The sequence below is a fragment of the Phascolarctos cinereus genome, unplaced genomic scaffold (assembly GCF_003287225.1).
Source record: "Phascolarctos cinereus isolate Bilbo 61053 unplaced genomic scaffold, phaCin_HiC Scaffold_1;HRSCAF=81, whole genome shotgun sequence".
Lineage (NCBI taxonomy): Eukaryota > Metazoa > Chordata > Mammalia > Diprotodontia > Phascolarctidae > Phascolarctos > Phascolarctos cinereus.
This window is the reverse complement of record NW_027555514.1, coordinates 268,618,130-268,626,752: the sequence shown is the minus strand read 5'-3', so window position 1 is coordinate 268,626,752 and position 8,623 is coordinate 268,618,130.

Sequence of the window (8,623 nt, the reverse complement as noted above, 5' to 3'; positions counted from 1 at the left end):
AAAGCACTGTGCTAAGCACTGGGGATACACATGGAAAAGGAAGACAATCTCTCAAGGAGCTCTCAGTATAGTGGAGAATTAATAGATATCCATGCATCCTGGGCTCAAGGAATATGTTTTAGATCTGCTTCCTATAATAAATCTTTGTCCATATTCCTTCACCCAGCATCCTTCCCTGTGTAACTATAAGCCCATATGGCTCAAGGACTGCTTTTGAATTGTCTCTGCAGCATCCCCTTCCCTGCTGGACCACCCCACTCCCCACTCCCGTCCTCCCACCCATCCCCCCACTGTCTCCAGCACAGTAGGTGCTTAACAGGAACTTTCTGGATGTTGTTCTCAGTCATTCCAGTTGTATCAATTCTTCCTGATCCCATTTGGGATTTTCTTGGCAAAGACCTTGGAGTGGTTGCCATTTCCTTTTCTGGCTCATTTTACAGATGAGGAAACTGAGGCAAACAGGGTGAATGACTTGCCCAGGGTCTCACAGCTAGTAAGTGTCTAAGACCAGATTTGAACTCAGAAAAATGAGTCTTCCTGACTTTAGGCCTGGCACTCTATCAACTGCACCATCTAGCTGCCCACTTACTAGATAGGATTAGTTTATTTGGACTCTTCTTTCAGATTTATTACAGAGGAATCAGTATTTTCATAATAGAGTAGCAACTTTCTACATAGCCAGATATAAGTGACTACGACCCTTAAATTGCAGAGAAGATCCTCTTGCATCGGAGAAGGGAGTTTCCTCATTCAGAAAGTCCCTGTAAAATGGAATTGAAGGTTAATTTCTTATTCTCATCCCTGGTTCAGTTTATGTTTTGCCCCTTAAAGTAAGTTGACCAGATATACCTCCATTGTTTGTTTTTGTTTTTGTTTTTTACTATTATACAAATGACCCCTTTTTTCCTATTTTATTTTAATGAAAGAGGGGAGGCAGACCAGTGACTTCTTTGGAGAAAGGAACTCCCAGTGAGGAAATTCCCTCCACCAAAGCAGATTGGCTACTACTGTTCTGTTAGCGACTTCCAGTCATTGAAAGCTGTCTGGGATACCAAGCAGTTAAGTGATTTGCCCAGGATCACACAACCAGTATGTCTCAGGGAAAGGATTTCAAGTAAGATCTTCTGGCCTCTGAAGCCAGCTCTGTGTCCACACTACTGTGCTTCCTTTCATATCTGATTTTTATAGAGAAGTAAACTGTTGCCCACAGAGTTTAAATGACTCAGCCAGAGTCACACAGTCAGTATGGATCAAGTCGAACTTGAACCCAGATTGTCTTGACTTCAAAGTCAACTCTCTTTCCACTTGAGTCATTGCCTCTCAACCACCCATCATTACTGCTGGGGAGAACAGCAACTTAATGCCTATGTAGTGAAAGATCATCACCAAATAAAAAGCATTTCATAGTCTTTTATGCCCTGCAAACCCCCTGGGTCAGAGTGCTGGAGTTGTGGTAAAACTTGTCTTAAAATCCCAGCATGTCCCCTGGCCATAACCTCCTTCAAATCAGTGGAGTAAAATATATATTCCTGGGATTTGTCTACCCATTCCTCCAGCTCATTATGATTCTCCCTTACACTTCTCTTTTACTTCACACTTAAAAGCCAAAAAAATGAATGAGTGGATGATGGATGGATGGATGGATGGATGGATGGATGGATGGATGGATGGATGGAAAGAAAGGCATTTGTTAAATGCCTCATATGTTCTAGGCACTGTTATGGGGATACAGATACAAAAGTAAGACATCTCTACACTAAAAGAATTTGCCTTCTGATGGGAAGAGACAGTACTTGTAGAAGAATGGTGGCTAGGGCAGGATTAACAAGAATGATGAGTTAGAGCCACAGGGCAACTATTTGTTACATCTTTTTCAGAAGCAATGGTAATATTGATTATAGTTAGAGAGGTGTTGGAGGGAGAAGGGGGATTTAGAGGAGTTAGCAAGATCCCCATGAAGTGGCATATTAAAGGATGGATAAGAGTAGGTTAGGAATTAGGGTAGTTTGGGATTGCTCCCTCACCCATCAAAACAGCACAGCCAAAGGACAGTGATAGAGAATGAATGGATTAATTCCCTGTGAGATGAGGAAGGATGGAATGGTCTCTAGAAGTTTGGAAAGGAAAGTGGCTGTTCCAGGTAGGGTGAAGGCTGGAGAAGAAACATAAAGGAAAATGAGTAGAAAAAGAAAACATATTTTAAGACTTTAATACTCTATAACAAAAGTGCTACTAATAATATAGAATTATTTCATTTATTGTATTTGTTCCTCACAGCAACCCCATGAAATAAGTGTTGTTATTACGTCCATTTCACAGATGAGGAAACTAAGAAAAACAGAGGTTAAGAGACTTAGTCAGGAGGATAGAGCTAGTAAATGTTTGAGGTGGGCTTTGAACTCAGGTCATCCTGTTACAAATCCCAGTTTTCTATCCACTATACTGCCTAGCTTCCTCAATAATACCTGTCTCACTGTACCTTCATAACAACTCTGTAAAGTTTGTTGCTGTTGTTCAATCATATCCACCTTTTCATGACCCCATTTGGGGTTTTCTTGGCAAAGACACTAGAGTGGTTTGCTATTTCCTTCTCCAGCTCATTTTACAGATGAGGAAACTAAGGCAAATGAGCTTAAGTGACTTGCCCAGGGTCACACAGCTAGTAAGTGAATGAGGCCAGATCTGAACTCAGGAAGATGAGTCTTTTAGACTCTAGGTCCTGTGCTCTATCCACTGCATCAGCTAACTGTCCATAGGCACTATACGTATCCTCATTATGTGGATGAAGAAATTGAGACTCAGAAATGTCAAGTAATTTGTCATAGGTTACCCAACAAGTTAGTGTTGGTGCCTTGGTATTCTGGTGCCTGTCTCTGAGATAGATCTTTCTCTGTCCATGGGTAAGACTTGCTCACACTCCAGTTCCCCTCCTGACCAGCTTTGGGACTTTGGTCAGCCTCTCTGAGCCTTGTTTTTCACTTCTGTAAAATTAGGATCAAAATATTTGCATCACCTATCTGCCAGAGCTGGTATGAGGATGGAATGAGATTATGGAACCAAAATGGCTTTAAACCCTTAACATGCTATACTGATGTCAGTTGTTGTTATCATGTGAACATGCTCAGGGGCACATCATACCTAGATTCTGTACACAGCAGCCAGCATACTTAGAACATTGACTTTCTCTATTTTTAGCATGTCTGTGCTCCTCTTTCCAACCAAGGTTCCATTTTAAAGGGACTGCTCTGATTTTGTAGACTCTGGCCCAGAGATAGCCCTCAAACTTTAGTTCACTGAAAATGTCTCTTTTCTCTACTTAGTAAATCTGACTTCTGTTTGCCAAACTCCCCAGGGTCCTGTCTGCCTCAGCAGATAACAATTCTGAATGTTAATCCCAGTTAAGGCAATCAGTGAATTCAGCTTCCATTTCACTCTTTGACTCACTAATCCCAAGTGTCTGCTAAGCCCAGACTTTCCACTGGATGCATTTCTTTCTTGGGTCACAAGCTGAATTACTGTAAATGGGGATAAATAATTCATCAGGTTTAATTTCTTTCGATTTCACCTGTTATCTCCTAGATGGTGACCAGGGCCTTTCACATAAGCTATTATTAAGTGCCTGCCATGTGGTGAGTAGGATTGCAAGGAGCCTCCAAGGTTGCCTAGTCCAGGGATCCTTTATCTTTTTTATGAACTGGACCCCTTTAGAAGTCTGATAAAGCCTATGAGGCCCTTATTAGGATAATGTTTTTGAATGCATAAAATAAAATACAAGGGATTACAAAGGAAACCAATTATATTGAAATCCTCTCCTCTCCTCTCATTTTAAAACAAAACAAGCTCACAGAACTCCAGGTTAAGAACTCTTGCTCTAATCCAGCCTATACCTCACTTAGAAAATGTCCTCTCTGACATTCCTAATCAGGTCTTTCACTATCCGGTAGAATACAGCTAGTATGTTGACCAGCACTGCATTCTGACTTTATCCCTCTAAGTCCTCAAGAGAGGCCTTTTCACTGAATCCAGACTTCACAGAACAAATCCCCTTGATAAAAGGATTTGTTCTGTAAAACTTGGACTCAGTCAAAAGGCCGCACCCAAGGAACTAGAAGGCCACATGGGGCCTCAAGGCTAGTCTCTCAGTCTCACAACCTAGGTTGACTCTTCATTACCCCTCACTGCCCTGCTTCCCATAACCAATCTATCACCAAGGCCTGACTTTGCAACATCTCTCCAATATGCCCCCTTCTCTCCTCTGACCCTGCCAGTACTGGTGCCGGCCCCCACCACCACACGCCTGGATTATTGCGGTAGCCTAATGGTAGGTCTGCCGATCTCTAGTCTTTCCCTACTCCGATCCATTCTCCAATCACCAAAGTGATTTTCCTAAGCACTCCTTACTCAATAAACTCCACTGATTCTCTGTCACCTCCAGGATCAAATACAAAATGCTCTGTTTGGCATTATGCCTCTCCTAACATGGCCCCTTTCAAGTCTTCTTCCATCTTATACTTACTCTTCAATTCGTTGACATTGCCCTTCCAGCTGTTCCATTTATAAGACAATCCCTCTCTCAACTCTCAGCTTTCTCTCTGGCTGTCCGCCATGCCTGGCATGCTCTCCCTCTTCCCCTCTGACTATTGACCTCCCTAGCTTCCTTTAAGTCCCAGCTAAAATCCCATCTTTTACCGAAAGCCTTTCTCAAACCTTTGGAATTTTAGTGCCTTCCTCTGGTAATTATTTCCTATTTAATCTGTAGAGAACTTGAATATGTTTGTTTGCATATTGTTTCCCTCCTTAGACTGTAAGCTCCTTGAGGGCAAGGACTGCCTTTTGCCTCTTTTTGTATTTAGCTTTAGCACAGTGCCTGGCACATAGTAGGACCTTAATAAATATTAGTTGATTAGTTGATAGGACTGTGGGATCCTGAGTCCATAGCTTTGTAGTTTGAAGGAACCTTACAGGTCTAAATGTATCTAGTCCAAATGCATTATTTTTAGATGAGAAACCTAGGGGACCTCACAGAGGTTGAGCTTCTTGCCTAGGGTCACACAGCTAGTATCTGAAGAGCTCCTTTCAAAGGCAGCCAAAATCTGCTTTCTAACAGCTGCAATTGTTAGTCAGTTTTCCCTGGGTTTTTGAGCTGAAATCAGCCTCTGGGCAGCTTCCACCTTTGAGTCTGAGTTCTCCGCTGTAGGGCCAAACAGAACAAATCCAATCCATCTTCCCTTCTAATCTCTCTGACAACCCTTTAGGTATTTGTGATGCCCACCCCATGCCCACCCTTCTTTTCTTTTGTTTAAATATCCCCAGTTTCTTCAGCTGATCCTATCATTCTTTACAATTCCCTTCCCATTCTGGCTGCTGTCCTCTGGACATATTCACATACACCAACCTTTCCATACCTTCAATCAACCAAGCTAGAGCATTTATTAAGCACCTACTACATGCTGGGCACTTTGACACATTGACAGTACAAAAAGAAAAGGTGAAAAAGTCCCTGCCTTCATTGAGCAGAATACAGGGCATCTCTTTTTATGGGAGTTAGAGCATGAATGTTTGTAGAATAGGTACAAAATAGAGGTCATTTGGAAGGGTAGTAGTGGTTAGGGGAGATCAAGAAAGGCCTCTTGGGGAAATTTACTCGTATGTGTACTGAATATTGAAATTGATTCTAAGAGATGGAGGTGAGGAGGGATTTCATTTCATGCAAGGGGGAATGCCCTTTGCACAGTATGGCCCCAGGATAGGGACTGTCATTTATGAAAATGTGGCAACCAAAATTCAACAGGATAGAGTACAATGGAATGATCACCAGCCTCATTCTGGATGCCATACTTACGGGACAGCTTGGTGTCATGCATAGATAGTGGGCCTCAGAGATAGGAAGACCTGGGCCCAAGTCTTTTACACATATTGAGGACAAGTCACTTAACCTCTCAGGAGCCCCAGGCAGCTCTCTGAGACCATCATTTGCAGAACAATCGCTGATTTTGTTTGGCATAATTTCCCCACATGAGTTTCTTATAAGACTATAGTTTCAGTAACACGTCAGGACAAAAATCATTTTAAAAAATCACCAGGTTATCTGTAGTTAAAGAATTCAACACAGAAAAACAAGAAAAGTAAAATTTCATTTAAGGTAACAAAATGTATTAACTTTCCAGGAACTAACATACCAAGGCACACAGGATAGGGTTTAATAGCTAGCATTTACATAGTGCTTAAAGGCTTGTGAAGTGCTCTCTGTGTGTTAATTCAATGGGTTCTCACATTAACCCAGGAAGGTAAGTGCTATAATTATTATCTCCATTCTACAGATGAAGGAAAGGAGCTGTAGCTCCATGAGGTAGAGTCTTACTGGTGAAATGGCCTAGTGTTAAATGGATCAGTAGGAGGAGGGAAGATTGCCTTTAGGGAGAACCATCCCTTTTCTCAAGTTCCATTTAATATTATTATCAATAACTTGATTGATAAGTAATAGAATAGTTATCAAACTTGTGGCTAACAGAAAGACAAAAGAGGAAGCTAATGGATGCCTTGGGTGAAAGAATCAGAATTCAACTGAATTAAATTCAACAAGCATTTATTAAGCACTTACTATCTGCTGGATATTATACTAGCTACTGGCCTGACCAAAATGAAACTGTCCTGCCCGTTGGGAAAGTGACCCTTCTACCATCACAAAACGGAATACATAGATAACTACAAACATTTACCTTTATGATACATAAAGACTTAGAAATTGTGATTAAATAATATGAGTAATCTACAGTATCTGGCTTGGTTTATTGAAGGTATAGAAAGGTTGGTACATGTGAATATGTCCAGATGATGGAAAAATGGGAAGGGAACTCTTCCTCCTGAAATTACTCTGCCTTTCATGTTATTACATATTAAATATTACTTATATATGTTATAGACAGAATGCATATATTATATTTGAGACTAAAAGTTGTAGAAAAGGTACAGATCTACATGGTTAGAGTGAATCTCTCCACTTGGGAGCTCTTTGTGTTTATGAAATCACAGCTCCAGTCCCTATGTGATAACATATAGCGATATATGTTAGTTAATATATAACACATGTTATATATTAAATATGTAATATACACATGTAACATATAAGCGATGTAGGGCATATTAGATATAACATGTTATATACAATATATTCTCTATGTGATAATACGTAATGTTATATATTATTTAACATATAAATGATATTTAATATATGCATGCAATATAACATATAAGCAATGTGATATATTATATGTAGTATTATATGAGCAATATTAAGGATATATTTTAATTAATACAGAATGTATAGATTATAATGTATGCATATATGCATTGTATATATATCAAGGGTATACAGAGTAATTTTAGTAGGAGAATATTAATAACTATGGGGAATTAGGAAAGACCTTTGTAGGAGGAGCCACTTGAAATGGGTCTTAAGGGGATTTTGTAGTTACCAAGGAGCATATGTAAGAAGGGAGAGCATTTCGGGCATGGGGTAAGATATGCAATATTTTATATGTTAACAGTGAGTAGATCACTTTAATCAAACTATAGAATGCATGAAGGGGAAAAGTAATCTGAAAGCAGTCTGAAAAGATAAGCTGGAGTTCAGTTGTGAAGGCCTCTAAATGTCAAATGAGGGAATTTATATTTAATCTTGCAGGAAATAGGAAGCCACTATAGCTTCTTGAGGTGGGTGAATGACCCAGGTAGCTGTGCGCTTTAACACTATCAATTTGGCAGCTGGGTGGGGAGGGTGGATTGTCAAGGGGAGAAGCTGGAAGCAGGGGGACCAACTGATTGTCTTTTGCAAGAGTATTATCAAAGACTTAGATAAAGGCTTAGCTGGCATGCATGATCAGATTTGTAGATGGCACAAATCTGGGAGTGAAAGCGAATGCAGTGATTGGATGACAGAATTAGGATCCAAACAGGATCTCAATCAGAAATCTTGCCATAGGAATTGCAAAACTTGTGGGGTTTATTCAGCTGAGATGCAGATTGGGCTAGATAACCCTAGCTGTTCCCTCCCTCCCTTCTTTCCTTCCTTCCTTCCTTCCTTCCTTCCTTCCTTCCTTCCTTCCTTCCTTCCTTCCTTCCTTCCTTCCTCTCTCTCTCTCTCTCTCTCTCTCTCTCTCTCTCTCTCTCTCTCTCTCTCTCTCTCTCTCTCTCTCTCTCTCTCTCTCTCTTTCTCTCTTAGGTAATCAGGGTTAAGTGACTTGCCCAAGATTACACAGCTAAGCAGTGTCTGAGGCCACATTTGAACTCAGGTCTTCCTGACTCCACTGTGCCACCTAGCTGTCCCTGGCTGTTTAATTTCAACTCATATCTGTAGCTGTCACTTATGTTAAGCTCTGGGGATAGAGAAAGGCCAGGGGGAAAAAACACCCAAGGAACTCACATTCTACTGGGGAAGTCAACATACAAACAACTATATGTTTTCAAATACACATATACACACACACATATATACAGTGAAAATTGAAGCTCATCTGTGTATGATCTTGTGACCTCTGTAATTCTTTCCAACTTTGAGATTCTGTGATTATCTTACAGTTGAACTTCTTCCAAACACTTTGCCAATATTACCTTATATTTTATA